A 20,000-nucleotide genomic window follows, 5' to 3' on the forward strand; every position below is an offset into this window, starting at 1 on the left:
CAAGGTACCTCAATTAAAATTATTCAAAATGCGTAACCATATTATCAGGAATAGAACGTTTATAAGGATTAAGAAATGAATTGTTTATTGAAAAATAAATCATCTGCCAAAGATCATATTCTTTCACGCCTTCTGATTTCCTTTCCTTATGCAAAGTGATCGGCTTTCACGCCTTTTTGCCCAAACCATTGGTTATGAATCAATAACTTAAAAACAAAAACTAATCGTTAGTCTAAATCCAGGTGGACGCAACGTTTGCCAGAGACACGTGCATCACTGTTGTGCTTCCAGAAGTAACGAAAACAGGAATTGAAGGTGCAGAACTAAAATGTTTATTGAATTTCGATTCTACTTTCTGATCTATTGATCTATTTTCTGAGTAAAGAGGATCGAGGATTTAAAGATTGTGCTTGAGTAAATGGGCGAAATCTGAAGTATCGAAGTTTTTGTAGATTAGCGCGCATGACTAGCTTCCTGTAAGAGCGAAAATATTATATCATCCAAAAAAAATTACTTTTCCTTTTGACGAAAGTATGCTTCAGGAGTATGTCTTGTCAAACTCACAATACAAGATGGTTATGTTAACAGCGCGATAGTTATTTGAAGCAATAGTTACTTACGTAGATTTTATATCTACTACCGTCACCAAATTGAATACAGTGGCCAAATCCGCAGTTTTTAAATTATGAAAAAAAAAATTGTTATTGTAAGATTACCAAAATAAAGTATGGAAAGTTAGAAATTGCGCCCAAAAAATATTTACTGACCCCCCCATCCCTCCCCCCCCCCCCCCAAAAAAACGAAAGTTATATGTTTGTACTAAGAAATATGCTTAAATTCAGGGTAGGAACAGTAGCATTTTTTAAAATTCTTCCCACCTTAGTTCATTCGACCAATGACTAAAAACTCAGTAGGGAAACACTTCGCCATATTTCAAATTATTTGCTGTTTTTAATAAAAGCAGTGTTTCGAATTTTTTTCACAAGCAATTTTCTCGTTAGAACCACTATAACCATTTCTTCTCACTTCATAATAAAGAACTTGACTGCCTTGGATTTAAACTGCTTTGCCATTTCTTAATGCTAAACATTCGCAGTGAAATAAGGCTCAAAATAAAATAATTTTTGGGAATATCAGTTTTTAATATTGAATCTCATATGCAAAGTGAACTAAGAAGCATGGAGAAATTGTTAAGTCTAAGAGTGCTTCATCAATTTTTTTTTTTAAATTTTATTTTAAAGCTATATTTGATTTTAAAATTGCTACTACTTGAACTCTTCAGTAAGTTCAATGACCAAAAAAAGCGAAACTGACGTTGGATTTAAAATTAAAAACTTTCATTTGGTGCCAAAAGTTGAAAAAAAAATAAAGAAAGAAAATTAATTTGAATTCTGAAATTTTGAATTCAAATTATGTTTTTCGCAATCACGAACTGAGACAGGACCCTACTCATTGGAGTTATTGTTTCTAGAAATGGCTCCTGTCCCCCCCAAGTCTGCCTCTCCTCCTGGGCGGTTACTTGTGCATAGTTGTGTGTGTGTGCGTAGACCTGTGTGTATGCACGTAGGTGTGTGTGAGTGTATGTGTGTGAAGTCGTGTGTGTGTGTAGGACATGGACGCCTCCAACTAGGAGAAGCGGATAGCTCAAAACCGGAGCAGCCGCGCCGCGCCGCGCCGCACAGTGTGGCATAGTGGGCAAAAATCCACCGAACTCGCGGGTTTTGAGCTAGGATCTTCTATTATGGCTCAAAATGCGGCAAAATTCTTTGACTATTTCGTAGTGGTGCTACAATTTTGAATTTCTTACCCCCTAAGCCCCGCAGAGCTCAGAATGAACCCAAGTCGCGATTTTGAAAACTAAAAAGTATGACCATATTTTTTCCCTGATATGTGGCTCAATGCTTAGTATAAATCGAGGAATTGGATGATAAAACACAACTTTTGGTCGCTGCCGGGTGTTTAGAAATGCTTTTTTCCACCGTATAAGTTATTAAAAACATGATTTTTCAGGTTTTTCCGTTGAAAAAATGGATTTTAACGATCTTCACACATCTCCCACGCAAGAACAAATACATATTTTAACTCTAGTCTACAAGTTTTCAATCATTTTCTAAAGTTCAAAAGGTAAAATCCCCCCTAAAACACCGAAAAATTGTTCAAAGTCCGAATTTCATCCCGAGATCCTACCATTGTCCACGAGAGTGCATCTGTGCAATAGCGGCAGCTTATTTTACATGTATACATTTATATGTATGCATTTCGAGAATAAATCGTCTGCGTTCGAATAAAGACCTTTTTAAATTTAGAATTTCCAAATGCTTTTGATGTTTTTAAGAAAATTGAATGTATTAAAGTAACACTTGAGCAAATGTGTAGACGCAAAATTAGTGTGTTTGTCTGTTTCCTCGGAATAATCGCAATATTTGAATTGTAACTGGTATTTTCACTCTTTTTCGTAAGTGTTTTTGTTGGAATTCTAACTTAAAATGTAAAAACACATGTTAAAATTTTAATGTGTTTTAAACTAAACAATTAATGCTCAGATTAACCTTTTTAGCCCCAGTTTTGTTTCTAACAACATCATTTATAGGTTATAATACAGCTAAATTTAAGGTAGGGATGAAAGGATTAATGAAATTACATGATTTTACTTCACTCTATTTAATTTAAAAAACAAATACTTACAATTATATGTCCATTAGATTTCACTTTAGAAGTATGGAAAAACAGTAAAGACATGTTATTTTAACTTTATTATAAAGTTTTATTGAATTTATATTAAAATTTATGTTGTTTTGTTGATCTTACACGCAGAAACTGATTTTTAAAAAATGTAATTTACATAATTTGTTTAAATACATATTTATGTAACAGAGGACAAAGTTTTCTATTTTGCATACTTACTACCAAACGGCACGAACTTGAGGGTCACGGATTTGGACAAAATTCTAAATATAGGTCAATTCCCATTAGGTATAAGCGTAGGTAAAGCGGTTTGACTGCATAGGCCCTAGTTCGGCTGCAACGGGGGTCAGAAGTTGATAATTTGGACCCAGGATGCAACGGAGTTTCCTTTAAAATTACCATTTTTATCCATTTTTCTGCTACTGTACTGCAGTATGAGCCGTTTGCATGCTTATCTTCGAATTAATTATGTTGGAAACTAATTTTTAATCAGCGGTTCTCAAATTTAAATTGGTAAATACTTTCAATTTCAAAAAACTTGAATGCCAAAATGAAATAGTTACAGGATATTTATCGTTTGCAAATGAAACTAATTATTTTCGTTTTATATTAATCGTGTGCTGCTAAAAAGTATTATCGTTTGCTGATAAAAACATTTACTGTGACTGGATATTTATCGTCTGCTATCAAAGATATCCCACATTGATAAGCAAAAATGGGGAGAGGATTCTGATTCGGAGGAATGGGCTCTGATTTATTGCACATGGCACACACACACAAAAGAGAAAAAAAAAAAATACAAGAGCGTTTCGACTTTTCAAATAACTTAGATAGTGCCCATAAATACGTGTTCTCCTTTATACTCAATTTACTAACAAAATGTGCCAAAGGTGTTGGGAGATCAAACATAGTGTCGAAGTCTGAAATTCCAATGGAAACGCCATTGCATTTCTAGGGCCAAACTAGCAACATTGGGCCCTCGTTGCAGCCAAACCAGGGCCTATGCAGTCAAACCGCTTTACCTGCGCTCATACCTAGTGGGAATGGACCTATAGCTAGAATTTTGTCAAAATCCGTGACCCTCAAGGTCGTACCGTTCGGTCGTTAGGTAAGAGTGAACATACCTGCCATAATTCAAATATTCCGATTAATCCAAGGAAACAAACATACTAATATTGCGTCTACACATTTGCTCACTGTTACTCTAATACATTAAATTTTTCTTAAAAACATCAAAAGCATTCGGAAATTCTAAATGTAAAAGTCTTAATTCGAACGCAGACGATTTATTCTCAAAATGCATACACATAAAATGTATACATATAAAATAAGCTGTTTGCCGCTATTGCAGATTTATTCCCGTGGACAATGGTAGGATCTCGAGCTGAAATTCGGACTTTGAGCAATTTTTCGGTGTTTTAGGGAGGTTTTTACCTTTTGAACTTGGAAAATGATTGAAAACTTGTAGATTAGAATTAAAATATATATTTGTTCTTGAGCGGGAGATGTGTGAAGACCGTTAAAACCCATTTTTTCAACGGAAAAATCTGAAAAATCATGTTTTTAATGACTTATACGGTGGAAAAAAGCATTTCTAAACACCCGGCAGCGATCAAAAAAGTTGTGTTTTATCATCCAATTCCTCGATTTATACTAAGCATTGAGCCACATATCAGGGAAAAAATATGGTCATACTTTTTAGTTTTCAAAATCGCGACTTGGGTCCATTCTGAGCTCTGCGGGGCTTAGGGGGTTAAGAAATTCAAAATTGTAGCACCACTAAGAAATAATCGAAGAATTTTTGCCGCATTTTGAGCCATAATAGAAGATCCTAGCTCAAAACGCGCGAGTTCGGTGGATTTTTTGCCTACTATGCCACATTGTGCGCCGCCAGCAGAGGACGGTGGGCGGTGGTGCTGCAAAGGCTTCTGGTCCAACTTAAAAAAAGGCACGGACACCAAAAACGGTCAAATGAGAACAATAAGCTATCGTGATTGCTCAAAAGACTAACATAACGATAAAAAATGAACAAATAGCAATTCAAATTTCAAGCATGTATTTCGGAGCTATAATTAACCCCCTTTTTTTTTCACAAAGGAATGTGCCCGGGTGTCGATTACAGATCAGCCTTCACTTCCTCGGCTTCGCTAATTTACCATCAAATTACATTCATATTTTAATATTTTTCTATATCTCTTTTTATTTATTATTTTTTTATATTTATAATTTCTAAATACAACAGCAACCAAAAAATGAAAGGACTTATAAATATGCACGAAAATATAAGTTAAAAAAAAAACATTTGTATAAATCAAATAAAACCGCAAATATACATGCATGACTTACAAAATCAAAATTTTCTATTTAAGCGCGTAGTTATCTTTTTTAAAGAATAAAAAAGAAAGACGGAGAGAGAGAAAAGAGAAAAGAAAGAAACTTGTTTTAGAATCCAATTTCTAGTATGTGTCCATTTTTTTTATTTAAAAATTATAAAAAGCAATTGGTAACATAAATAGGGTAAAAATACTGCAGTACAAATAAAAAAAGAAGAAAGAAAAAATCTAGTCTCTCTTCAGGAATCAAAATGTTCTGATTTGTTTTAGAAATTAAAAATTTCCCAGATTTTTCAAATGGGTAGGAAAGATTAAAGATCGTATGGATAAATATCAAACCTAAGACATATTAAACAACTAAGCTTTTTTACATAGAATTTTTCTCAAATGAACAATAGGTACAAATGTAATCTTTTATATCGGAATTTGTGTTCTTTTACATTGCGTAAATCAAGTTACTGAACCGAAATACAATGTCATTTCGCATGGTGTATCACTACACACGTCTCGATAGTTTTTCATTCACTTCATCGAAACAACACTAATGATTATAAATTACTCTTCTTTTAAAGAAATTAACAATATATTCAACACTTCAAGAAATCCAGTGTCGAAAAGAACATGCTTACAATGTAAATGACATCAAATTCGTTGGAGTGTACAGTAGCCGGAAAAATTAATCGTTTCATCTGAATGTTTGTGGAATAAATGCAATTCGACCTCCCCAGCTGAATTTTTATACCATTTTTCAAGATATTTTTTTCTTCTCTGAACCACGGATTTCTTATCATGAAAATCACTCTAATGATTATTAATTGTTCTTTTGCTGAAGAAACCAACTAAAAACCAACTGTCGAAACTTTGAAAGGAACACATGACATTGAATTTCAAGTGCAGAATCAGCGCAAAGGTGGCTGATTACTCATACAGACATTTTGCTTCGTTGAATTAAATGCAAATTAGGGACGGATACAAGGGAGGAGAGATGGAGACGATCGCCCCTTCCTTGAGGGACTCTCCACCGGTAATTTTTTGAAAATGAAGTTCAAAAAACCGCAAATTTAGACGAGTTTCATTGATGTTGGAGAAGAGAGATTTGGTTTTTAGACCGTATCCCGGAACTGTTTCGGAATTAAAGTACAAAACCTTTGGTTAATAATTTTAAATCAGTATGTTATAGAGAAAAATTACAACCTAATTAAGTTTTTAATACACAAAACTACACTAATTCACAAGAACAAGATAAGAGCCGTTATTCAAACGGAATTAAAAGGAAAACGACAGAGTTGCCATCGAGCAAACAGAACTTACAAATATAATTATACGACAGTCACTCCTCCTTAAAAGTCAGTGACATAGTCAGACAAATACTGGGGTTTCCGTTTGAGGCGAACTGGGCGGGGAGTTAAAGTTGGACCTTCGACTGGTTCAGAATGAGGAGCTGGATCTCCAACTGGTTCAGAATGAGGAGCATCTAGATTCGAAGAGGGTAAGTCAGGTAACTGTAATAATGCATTGTCTTCTTCAATTCTGTTTCCCAGCAACGTTTGTTGGCAATTCCCCTCTAGGAGCCAGACGTCTGGTTGACACGGTAGATTCGCGTCCATCGGGAAAGCGTATATGGGCGTAATCAGGATTAGACTCTATTAGTTGAACCTCCTGCACTAGTGGGTCAAATTTACTTGTTCGGAGATTATTTTTCATTAGGATTGGACCTTCCTCCATTAACCAAGTAGGCATTGACCGACCATTTTCAGTTCTTCTGGGGTGGTTGAACATTCGCTCATGAGGAGTTACATTAGTTGAGGTGCAAAGAAGAGAACGAATGGAGTGTAGAGCCATATCCAAAACATCTTCCCATTGATCGATTTTCATATTATTTGATCGAAGTGCTAAGGTTATGGTCTTCCAAATAATGCCATTATATCTCTCTATTTGCCCGTTTCCTTGAGGGTTATAGGGAGTAGTTCTACTAGTAGCTACCCCTTTGGAATTTAAGAAAACTCTGAGCTCTTGTGACATAAATGCAGCACCTCTGTCAGTATGTACGTAAGCAGGAATTCCAAAAATACTGAATAAATATTTCAAATGCTTTATTACAGTCGTTGTAGAAACGGTCAGAGCAAGGAAATGCAAACGGAAATCGAGAATACTCATCCACAATAGTCAAGAGATATTGATTTCTATTTCGCTTGGGCAAAGGCCCTTTAAAATCCAAATTCAGTCTTTCAAACGGAGCCGTTGCTTTAATTAGATTTCCTTCATTTCTGTGAAATCTGGGTTTTATTTCTGCACAAATATGAAAAGAATTAGTGATCTTTCGTATGTCTTCAACTGAAAAGGGTAAATTTTTCGCTCGTATCCAATGAGTCATTCGAGTTATGCCAGGGTGGCAAAGAGCGTTATGCAGAGTTTTAAGGTCACTTATAGGGTTCAAAGACGCACAAATTCGAGAAAATGTATCAGCAGCTGCATTTTGACTTCCTGGACGATAAATTATATCAAACTTGTAACAAGCGAGTTCTAAACGCCATCGCATGATCTTTTCATTTTTGATTTTGCCAGAGTGTTGTTGATTAAACATGAACGAAACTGAGCGCTGATCAGTTATTATCATAAAGTGTTTTCCTATAAGATAGTGACGCCAATGTCGCAGAGATTCCACTACGGCATATGCTTCTTTCTCAATCGAAGAATGCCGTTGTTCTGACTTATTTAATGTCCGCGAGAAAAAGGCTACTGGTCTGCCAGCTTGACTTAGCGTTGCTGATATCGCGAAATCAGATGCGTCTGTTTCAACAGTGAAAGTAACATCATCCTCAATAGCAGCCATAGACGCATGAATCAATTCTGTTTTTAATGCTTGAAAGGTTGAAATTGCTTCTTCAGATAGAGGAAAGGGTTTTTTCTGAATTAAAGGTCGTATCCGCTCCGAAAATCTGGGTAGCCACTTGCTATAATATGAGAACATTCCTAGGGCTCTTTGCAGAGAAGAGGTATCTTTGGGAATGGGTAAATCTAGGAGTGGCTGTAAACGGCTTGGATCAGGTCTAATGGTTTTGTCAGAAATTATATAGCCCAGTAATTTGACAGTTCGAACAGAAAAGGAGCATTTGTCATTGTTCAAAGTTAAATTATATTTCTTAATTGCCGATAAGAAATGTTCCAGGTTTTTGTCGTGATCTTCTTGATTTCTCCCGCAAACTGTGACATCATCTAAATATGGAAAAACGCCGTTGAGCTTTTCTTCCTGAATTATCTGATCAATAACCCTTTGAAAGCTGGCGACACCATTAGTGACCCCGAATGGTACACGAGTAAACTGATAAAGTTTCCCAGAGGCTTCAAAAGCTGTATACGGTTTCTCTGTCTCCAAAATTGGTATTTGATGATATGCGCTTTTTAGATCTATTACACTAAATACTTCAAATTTTGACACTTTGGAAATTATTTCGTCGATTCTTGGAAGCGGATAAGCATCTAACAAAGTGAACTTATTTATAGTTTGAGAATAATCTATTACCATTCTAGTTTTTTCGTTCATTCCTCTCACAACAAAAGCCTGCGCACGCCATGGAGAATTACTATTCTCTATAATTCCTTCACACAGAAGTCTTTTAATTTCTGCTTCCATATAACGGTTATCCGCACTGGAATGTCGTCTAGATTTAGTTGCTATAGGCGTACAATTCTGGGAGAGATTGGCAAAAATCGAAACGGGTATAACCTTTGCAACCGCTAAATTGCAGATTTTAAGTGCTGGTTGAGAGCCACTAAATGTAATTTCAACGGCAGAATGGTTTCGAAGTACGTCATGTCCAATTAAAACATCCGAACAAAGATTTTTCATAATTAATATAGAAATATTGTAAACATAGCCTTGCATTTTAATATTCACTTGACCCTGACCAACGACATCAGAAAATAAGGATGAATTAGCCATTGTAATTTTTCCATGGTATGGTAAGATCTGAATGCCACATTTTTTCCCGAAGGTATGATCGATGAAACTTAGAGAGCTTCCGGTATCAATTAAAGCATTCGCTTTGATACTATTTACTTCGATTTGAATTATAGATTTACGAAGACAGTAAAGGGATGCGGCAGAGACGGTCGCGATACAATCAGTAGATGCAACTGGGTGTTCTTTAGCTGATACAACCCGAGAGCGACAAACACGTTGAAAATGTCCTCTTTTTGAGCATAATTTGCACAAGGCATTTTTAGCTGGACATAAGTTTCTGGAATGGCGATTACCGCCGCAAAAATAACACTGACCCTTTTTTGAAATTGACGCAGCAGTTGTTGTCAAAGTGTCAAAGGCTTCATTCATTTTATCGTGTCTGTTGGTTGCAGAACCATCTACAGACGAGGACTGGCAAGCAGCATTTTGGTTAAACGTGGTGGAATAATCCGCATCTGAATAATTATCCGCTTGTACTTTCGCCAACTCTAAGGAACGAGCTTGGTTGTAAGCACCTTCGAGAGATATAGAAATGTTTTCCAGCAGCCGTTGACGAATTTGACTGTTATTTAATCCAGCAATAAATGAATCTCTGATGTAATCGTTTTTATTTTGGTCGGCAGTGACGGCTTCAAAATTGCAGTCTTTGCTCAGTTGTTTCAAAGCAGATAGATATTGATCAATAGATTCTCCAGCCAATTGGCGCCTTATCGCTAAGCGATGTCTTGCGTAGGTAACATTTTTAGGCTTAACGTATAAGGCATTTAAACTATTAACCGCTTCTTCAAAGTCTTTACTATCTGCTATGTACAGAAAAACATTTGGAGAGACATAATTTGTAAGAAGTTGCATTTTACCTGTATCGGAAACATCTTTTATATGCTCTAAAAAATTGTCAAAAGTGCATTTCCAGTATGTCCATTGTTTGTCCGCAGTTGAACTGGAAGGATCCAAATCTAGCCTTTCAGGTTTTAAATATTTTTCCATTGCGTTAGGGATGGGATTCAAGAGTTCTGATTCCGTTGAGCTAGAAGGCTCCAAATCCAGACTTTCAGGTTTTAAAAGTTTTCCATTGCGCTAGGTATGGGATTCAAGAGTTTTTGTGTATTAAATTGTTATAGAGAAAATTAATATTGTTATAGAGAAAAATTACAACCTAATTAAGGCTTTAATACACAAAACTACACTAATTCACAAGAACAAGATAAGAGTCGTTATTCAAACGGAATTAAAAGGAAAACGACAGAGTTGCCATCGAGCAAACAGAAACTTACAAATATAATTATACGACACAGTATACATAGAAAAAAGTTAGTAATAAAAATCAATTACCCCCCCCCCCCTCCTTGAAAAATTTCTCGATCCGTCCTTGATGCAAATCTACATGAGAGAGCAAAATTGAACTTCATTTGGCATTTTTTTTCTCCATACCGCCGATTTCCATTCTCGACATTGAAACTGTTATTTCGAATTATTCTTTATTTGAAGGAACTGCTAAGGCTGATGTTAGAGCACGCAAAGTTTCGATTTCATAACGCCATTTTCACCTCGAAATCGAAACAATCTGATTTGAAAAGTAGTATCGCTGCGTGGGCATGGTCTCTGCATTTCTGACAGGTGGTTATTTCGCTTCAAAGCAACCGAAATGTGATAATGCGGGAAGAAATCCCTGTTTTCAGTGGAGCGTTGCAGTTTTTACCCTTTTGTCATTTTTGGTTTTCGTAACGGACGAACAAAGGAATGAGACATTATTCTGGCTAACAGTAACGATAATGACTTGTTTACCGTTTCGTTTTCAAGGTTTTTATCTGATAAGAAGTACCTTCCGAACACAAGGGCAAATTGTAAGAAAATATCGTTTCATTTAAAACCAATTATCTGATATTCTCTGCTCTAGTTCGTTATTCTGACAATTGATGAAATATTTGTTTATTTTTCGTTTTTTACCTCTTATATTGATCGGAATAAACAGAAAACCTTCGAAATCAACTAATTATTCTATCAAAAATACCACCATTGCATTCTTTGCGCAATTTATGGTAAAATCACAATTATATATTCCTCGTTTGGAAAAAAGAGTGCCACAATACGAAATTTTTATTTATTTATTTATTTTTTCGCTTAAAGGCCTTCAAAGGAATCTTCTTTGGAAAATAATGAGATTGTTTGTTCTAATATTAACCACTGGGTAGCACAACAAATTTACTTTTCTTAATGCAAATCGCCCGAAGAGTTCAATTTCAAACACTACTCCACTGTAAAATTTCCTTTCTTCGTATTGTGGCACTCTTCTTTCAAATGAGCGATGTAACTGAAGTTTTGCAGTAAGTATTTAAACATTTTTTCCCTACTTTTTACAAGCTTCTAGGTTCCTTATTTGAGAGTATTCTAAGGGAAGGGGGACTTATACTTGATACATATTCTAGGCAAAACCAACAAAACACATGCACTCATGCATATACACAAATTTCTAAATGTTAGGAACAAGGCAGGGGCGCAACCTGACTGAGAGAGGATCCAGCTTCTGGTTTTGGAAAGGCTCCGTCAAAATATGGGCACACAAATAAGAAAGGATCTCATAAGTGCATTTTTCAGATGCAAATACGGGATCCGGGGTTCAACTCTGGTAACTTTTCAAAATGGAAGTCCTCAAAATGTAATTATAAGCTATCTTCGGTCACGTCAAAGGATGGGTTACGTTCCTCATGACCCATCACTTATGAGGCTGTGAGAAGCAAAGGGATATAAGTGGACATTTTCAAGCTTTGAGTAGAATGCGTTTAAAGATAATGTCCTAGGTAGGCTTTCATTGATTTTTTTTCCAAAACATGCTGTAAAGCAGCATCTGCCAGGGCTACTAGTATCATCTCTTGACCAAAGACAGAGGAGAGGTTCCCCTGCTTTTTGTACTAATTATCCTTGAATTTTTAATTTTGCCACTTACATCCTTTTGCTTCTCACTGCCTTATATGTTCATTACGCTTGGAATTTTTCAACAGCAACGGTATTCCAGCTGACTAGAGTCCAGGTAGACTCTAGTCAGCTGGATAGTATTCCAGCGAAATAGATACTTAAGGGAGCTTTAAGATGCCCATTCAACTTGGGTTTGGATGGATTATCATTTCAAAACCTTTTCAATTCGCACAATATTGAAGAGCTAACTTAGTGTCCTTTTTATTTCGGATTTAATAAATAGATATTATTCGCTTTGATATTTCTTCTTTTAAAAATTAAGCGGAGATTCTATAACTAAAAAAAATTAACAAATTACAGAATATTTTTTTTCTTCCTTTGTACATATTTATGAAATTTTAATAAGATATAAACATTCTAATGAAACCACATTTTTTACGCTCGACGCAATAAGGAAGGGTGTTCAAAGTTTGGCGTTGTCCGAGTTTTTGTTACTATCGAAAGAGGCGGTAACGGTGTATCTGTCTGTGATGCTCAGGTTTCCCTTCAAACCTCTTGGTGATGTATCTATCTGTAGGCACCGTAGCTTCTTAAATGATGAACCGAGTTTGATAATTTTTTTTTTGGTTCAAGTGTGACTTGATCGAAAATGTTCTTTGTTAGGTCTCGTATTTGTAGGACTTTAATTGAATCACCCATTTTGACAAGGGGTCAACCCCATATTTTTTCAAAACTCACTTTATGGCGGTTTCCCAGCCCTTTACCTTCAACGTATCGGTTCCACGTGAAAATGAGTCAAATCTATTTTTCTGAAGTTGTTCGGGGTAAGACCCCCCACCAGCGTTCATTTTGAAAAGGAGTCATCTTTGGGAGATGACCCTTTTTCATAATAAGCTCCACGTTTTCGCCGTGAGGACCGAATTTACGCACCTCAACAGTACGAAGATTTTATCGAATCTTACTCAAATTCTAAAAAGCTCAATTTAAAGCACGTGACACATAAGGATGCAGTAAATTTTAAAAATTGGTGGCCAGCTTATTTTTAAAAGAAAGTCCAGTCGAGTAGAAGTTACGGAAAAGGGGTTTCCAACGAGCAAAAAGTTTTTTTTTTTCTTCTGTAAACAACTTTTACGAGTTTGTGTTCACAAATCTTGAACTGGGTGTTACAAGGGATTAACCATTGATTGATTGCTTAGTAGAAGAAAGGTTTTGCGTATTTAAAAATATAGAGATACCAAAGCTTCTTATCCCAGCCCCAACAAATAATCCCGCTTATCAAGACAAAATTACAACAAACGGAAAAAAAAATGGATTTAAAAAAATTTCATCAATATATACCAGATGCGCATAGAGAAATTTCTACCAGGAAATTTACGATTGGCCCACTACATCAACCGAAGAAGCAGCTGAAGAATTTTAATTATTATTATTGTGATTCTGTTGTCATTTAAATTCCTCTTCTCAGTTTTCACATTAAAATTCAGTACTTTGTACGAGTAAACAATCTTTAATATTTTGCAGTTACATTTATTTTGAAAAGTCTATGTTCGTTTTGCATGTTTTTAGACAATTAGTACAGCAAAATTTCGGGATCATGTCCATTTCAGTTTTATCACATCATAAAAGGAAAAAAAGAAAAATTAATTGATATTTAAAAAATATTGGATGAATATACGTTTTTTTCTTACCTCTGAAAATTTTGAAAAAGTGGAGTTGACCTTTTTTCAAAATGACCGATTCAATTTCTGGAGATATTAACCGAAAATCCTAAAAAATTGCATTTTTTCGTTATTTTGGTAGGGAAAACTTACTTGACATTTAAAGAATCAGTACCGTAAAATGGTACAACTTTATGGCAAGGGCGCAACAATGGGCCACTGTTGCCGTGGTGATGATTTTGCTCTCTGGTTTTTGAACTTACGAACTCCAAAAAAATTTCCCAGGTAGTGTAACCATTTAGGTAGCTAAATACGTTTTATCAGCGATTGCCACTATTGTATACCTTAGATAGTTTAGTCGTTCTTATTGCGCGATGCGACTCACTCATGGAAGAGCCAAAAGTCTCCTTTGGGCATATCACTTATACTGTCTTCCAAGATCTGGTAAGTTCAGATTTGTTTTACTATTTTGTCAGCTATGAATTAAGCCGCTTGTTGACTAAAGTGTTTCATAGTTTTCACAAGCTCACAGCATTTATTTGAAAATGGGAATGTTGGGGTACAACAATGAGGGTCACCTATTTTTCACGGTTTTTAGTGCTTGAATCTCCATTTTATTCTTTCTAGGGATACTTTTGTCTTATTTTATGTTATTTATTGTAAGTAATGGTAAGAAAAGAGAAGAAAGCTTGGGAGTCACCCTATCGCCAGTATTCATGGGAGTTTTTGCAGAGGGTGCTGACTGAAATCCGGACCAAATATAAACTTAAATAATTTTTAAAAATTATTTATTTTGATTAGATTTGGAATGTGAAATATGATTTCACATTTCAGTTTTCAAGAATTTTCTTGATCTCGTTTAAAACGTGTTAGACCTACGTATTTTCTGAGACTAGGTATAGGTACCTAGAGATATAGTACCTTCTGAGTATAAGTACCTAGCTTTCAATTGGTGAGATTTTTCTAGTTTTCAAATGTTTCTATGTCAAAACCTATGCAGACAAAAAAGAACGTTGCCTACATTTACCATGTTGAACTTTATTAATCACTCAAGGCGACAAATGATGATTAAACGTTAAAAAGTTTTTTAAAGAAGGTAAATGATGGACTAATAAAATTGTTGTGCAGTTTCAACCAGAGGGCAACTTGTGCCCTCAGACAACAATAGGCTAGATCAAGTTTTGAATGCGTTTTCTAAGTTAAAACGAAGTAGTCCGTAGTTATACCCCGTAGGGGTACAACTATGGGCAACGGGGAAAAAATCCCCTTCCTCTTCTTTCTAACTTAGATTCTTTTTTAAATATTTCATTTGAAAGATGAGATGTATGGCTACCATTGCTAAAGTCCTCACCTTTTCTAAATCAAAAATGTACACGGAATTTTCATTGACAACGTCGAAAAGTAGCCCATAGTTGGCCAATTTTACGGTAAAAAAGAAAGAGTGATTTTTTTTTTTTTTTTTTTTGCGTACGATAAAATTTGCTTTGAACTTTCAAGTTATATACAGTGGCTCCCAAAAGTGTTCGTACACTTTGAAACTTTTTAGTAAAACCAAAATAACGTGAAACTGTAATCGAGTATGAAGTCCAATATTTTTTCACATGATTCCTATGTCATTCTAAATGCAACATAGTATTTTTTTCAAAATACTGACTGATCTTCTTATTGGAATGGGTCAAAAAACGAAGAGACAGAGAAATAACACTCCACAAAAGTCATCGTACACTCAAATATTTTGGAATAAATTCATGATTAAAATTATCATGCGTCGTTTTAATTATTTTTGCATTGTGTTGATCCTTAAAAGTCATTTGGCTTTAATTTTTTGTTTATTTATTCCTTAATATTGTGATTATCACTTTAAAATGGCTGGTATTCGTAAAAAACAACAAATACTATTCGAAATTTTTTCCTTACAGTAGTAGTAAATTGGTTTGAAATGTCTCTAAATTAGTTAATTTATTCCATTCTATAGTAAAATGCTTGATTAAGAAAAGCTTTAAAGGAAAGAATTGGACCGAAAACACGGTAAGAAAACATCAACCGGAAAAGTTGACAAAGCGTGATTGGAGATTTAAAGTTAAAAAATTTATTAAAAAAAATACACATTTGAGTGCTGTAAAAGTTTCTACCACGTGAAATGAAAAATTTTGCATTTAATTTTCACCTAAAATTGTTCGCCAAGTTCTCTGATTAGCTGGATTAAATGGACCTCTTGAGACAGAAATATTCTTGGTCGTGAAAAAACAGAAAGCTTACGCTTTTCGCCGCAAAATCAATGATAAATAAGCTCAAAATGTTTTGGAATTACGTCTTACTTACAAAGGAAAATAAATTCAACATTTTTGATTATATTGTTGTATAATTGTAAATAAAAGAAAAAATTAGGAACTTAATCTTAAGAACTTAGTTGGATCTGTTAATCAGCACGGTGAAGGTGTTTTTGAGTGAGGGGCACATCAGCATCTAAGTTTGATAGTTTGGAATTTTTTGATGAACTAATGAATCATGCTGTCATTTAAATATTTTAAAAACCAATTTTAAAATATTAGCCAAAAATTTGGTTACCGGAAACAACTTTGTTTTTTGTCATGATAACGATAAGAAGTACACGACTTTCAACGTTTGCGTCTAGTGCCACGAAAAATTGTCCTAAAAGTTTAGAAAATGCCCCCTCAATCTCCAGATTTGAACTTAATGTAACATATTCAGAGATATCTGGAGGCTAGATTACGAAAATACGGCTTTGAAACGAAAATAAAACTAGAAACAGTAAAACTCGAAGTGTGATTGAATACTTACTCAGAAATTACGCAAAAAAAAGAATGTAATCTATTCCTAGACGTTTAAAAGATGTTGATACTGCATGATATTCTGCTAAATAATACCTATAGAAGGTTAGATTATTCAATAATGCATAGACATTTTTTGAAGTGTATGAAGACTTTTGTGAAATAAAATTTCCGGCACTTTTTGATTTTTGATTTTAAAAAAATTAAGTTTTAATGTTTTTTTTTTTAAAAATCATGTAGTTTTTTTTAGAAATTGATCATCGATCTTTTATTTAAATACCTATTCCGAAATATTAATTCTAACCAATGGATAGAGGCCTATTTCACTGGAAGTCGTAGGTGTACAACACTTTTGGGAGTCACTGTAGAACTGGAATTGTATTACATTTTTACTTAATTTTGAGTATAATTCTAAGCCCTTATTCACGTGAATGGTAACGATGTCATTTTTGCTCGACGTGGAAAGAAAGCTTAGTGATTATAAACTTAACTGTTTCCAGTTCTATTTGTTGAAAAATTAAATACTTTATAGTTCATTTTAATATGTAAGAAAGGCTCCTAACTAAATTTTAAAATTTCCCTCTTGATTCTGCTTTTGCGACACACAAATAAGAGTGTGAAAAATCTTTCCTTTACCGTGTTTCCTGTATCATCTAGACAAAAAGAAAAATTAAATTATCTGTATGTTCTAGCCAGCGAGGTTAATTTTAATATAAGGTCGGAAATTAGGATGGGGGTGTTTTAAAGTGTTTTTATTCAATATTAGTTCTTGAACAGAAAATAGTCAATGCATCAGAAATCTTTTGAACCTTGACTTCTGGATAAACCAAGAGGTAATGGTTGTCAATAGCAACGATTGCTTTCTAAAAACACGTTTCAACCAGTTGCAATCGTTTTAACACGCTTCAACCAGTCATCGACCGCAAGTCCTTTACAAAAAGATAACCATAAAAAGAATGAATGGCAAGAATTAAACTCGACCTTGAAAATTTATGCGACCCCTGCAGCAACCGCACGCTACAGGTCGAAAAGAGAAAGATCTAGAACCGCAACTGCAATTTGAAGAGGATTTGAAATCAGAAAAAGTGGTTTTGTCGGCGCAATAAGTGTGGGAAATTCAATAGCAATAGGGGTAATTAATAATGACATTTATGGTACCTGTAGGGGTAAAACACTAGCGGAAAGAAAAGGCAAACAAAGCGAAAAATTTTGATACGTTACTATTGTTCCACTGATAGACTCTTTAACTGATATACAAAACTCGGAATAAAATTGAACTCAATTTTTTAATCGGCTTTTGAGAATAAATACTTTAGAATCAATATCAATGAATATTTTACAAAATAATAGGTATCTTCTTTCTTCATTAACATTTTGACTGCTCAATTTTCGTAAGGAAGTTGCTTAAAAATATGTATTTTTAATGCATGAAAAACCAATACTAAATTTTTAAAACTGAAAAATTAACTTTGTGCTTGAAAGAAAAAAATAAGAAGTACCAATGTTGTGGTTACATTACTGGAAAGATTTGATTAAATAATGTTGTATGAGAAATCTTTTGCCAATAGAAAATATGGCTTTTGGCTGTAAATGACTTCAACTATCCCGCCCCTCCCCCCTCCTTCGAAAATGAGAAACAACTTTTCTGGGCACATTGCTCTTTGATATGGTCAAAGCTTTCAGCTTCAGTAAAAGTGATTGAATGTCAAAAGGTTTTTTAAAACAAGAGAAGCTGGAAACAATTGTTTAATCGAAGAATCAATAAATAAAGAATTACCACGATCCGACATAAGAAAAAGGTAATTGAATAAAACAATGGAACGAAACATTGACACAGCGCTTTGTTTCCTAAATTATTCCAGCTGTGCAAACACGTATAGCAACGACACTAATGGGTTTCTGGGGGCAAGGACTTAGGGTAACAACCCCAGTAATTGGCACTTTAAGAGTTTGTCCTTAAACTTATCTCTGTTTTCGTTTCTTAGAATAGATATATTTACTTGTAAATATTTTTGTATCAAAGAATGCACATCTGTGCATCTATTTAGTTCACTAAAAGCAAAAATATTTGAATAGAAATTTTTATAAAAATATGTGTATAAAAAGTTACCAAAATCACCAGTAATTAGCACCTGATATCCCAGTGTATGACACCTTGTGATCCAGTGATTGGCACATGTTAATAGAACTGGAAAATAACTTCATTTTTAGATTACATACAAATTTCATCATCATAAGAAACATAATCCATGTTAATTTAAGGTAGGAAATTTAACATAAATGAATGTTAAATCACATATTTTGGCGATAAAAACGTTGTTTGGAGAAATAAAAATTTGGAATGTTACATGGAAAGAAATATCGAGGTTATATTATTATTGTTTCATCAGTCGGCATGCAGTTTTGATTTTACGAATTATAGCTGTTTTCACATAAAAAGGAACATTGACATGATTCCAGGGAACTATAAAAAATGGAACAGTTCTCTACAGCCGCAATATCTGACTGTGATGGCCAAACATATTTGTTTTATGATGTTTCTTTTAAAATTTAACAGTGTATTCTGGAAGATTCAGATGAATAGTAGAACCCGTATAATATTGTTGCTGCAAAAAATATCAGAAGTCAAACTAGTGACACATTGCACAACACATTAGGGGACTATAAGCGCGTGTGCCAATTATTGGGTACTAGCAAAACTAGAGTACCTTTAAATGGCATCCATCATTTCATTAAAAACTAAAAAAGAGACAAAAATTTACTTCTACCCACTCAAAGTAACATCTTTCAACTAAACAAAACTTTTGACAACAAAAATTTAAAATATATTTTAAGTCTGATTTTAATGGATTGATGTGCATGCTTCCCTTAAGCCAGGGAAGAAGCTTTTGCAGCAAAAAATAACTGATTTGAAACAAGTCACAATTGTTTCTCTTTCCTATGCACTGCTACCATTTAGTAACATGAATTGAAATTATAATGTTTAAAGTAAATGTACTTTCAGTTGGTATATTGCCTTCTACTTTTAAAAGATTGAATATGAATCTTATTTTAGGATATTTTTGTATTAAGTGCCAATCGCTGATGACCTGTCAATTACTGGGAGTGTTACCTCAGAAATACATAATAGAAGCTACACTGAACTCTAGATTATGCGGATTATCTGTGTGGATTTCAGGGCCGGCTCTAGTAGTTCTGCCGCCTTAGGCGAGGTTGCCAAATGCCGCCTCGCCCCCCACTGAATGAAAAAAAATATATATAATAAAGATAAAAGTAAAGTGCTTAAAATTAAAGAATTTCTTGTGAAATTCCAAACTGGGTTTTGCACTAGTTCCATGCACTGGTACATACTTTAAAATAATCGTTTTGTACATTAAAGTAGTGTATCTTATGGCACTGATGCAGATATTAATACAGATTTAAAGACTTTTCAACCCAATTTGCTGCTTCTAAAATCAAATTAAATTTCTAGTTAAATTCCGAACATGTTTTGCATATCCAATCACTAGTACACACTCTAAATTATTTCTTTTTAGCTTTGAAGCAATGAATCTTATGGCGCTGAAGCAGACATCCGTACTTTTAAAAAATGCTTCAATTTCGAAATTTGCTGTCCCTAAAATCTGCCGCCCTATGCGTCCGCCTAGGTCGCCGG

The sequence above is a fragment of the Uloborus diversus genome, chromosome 8 (genome assembly GCF_026930045.1).
Source record: "Uloborus diversus isolate 005 chromosome 8, Udiv.v.3.1, whole genome shotgun sequence".
Classification (NCBI taxonomy): domain Eukaryota; kingdom Metazoa; phylum Arthropoda; class Arachnida; order Araneae; family Uloboridae; genus Uloborus; species Uloborus diversus.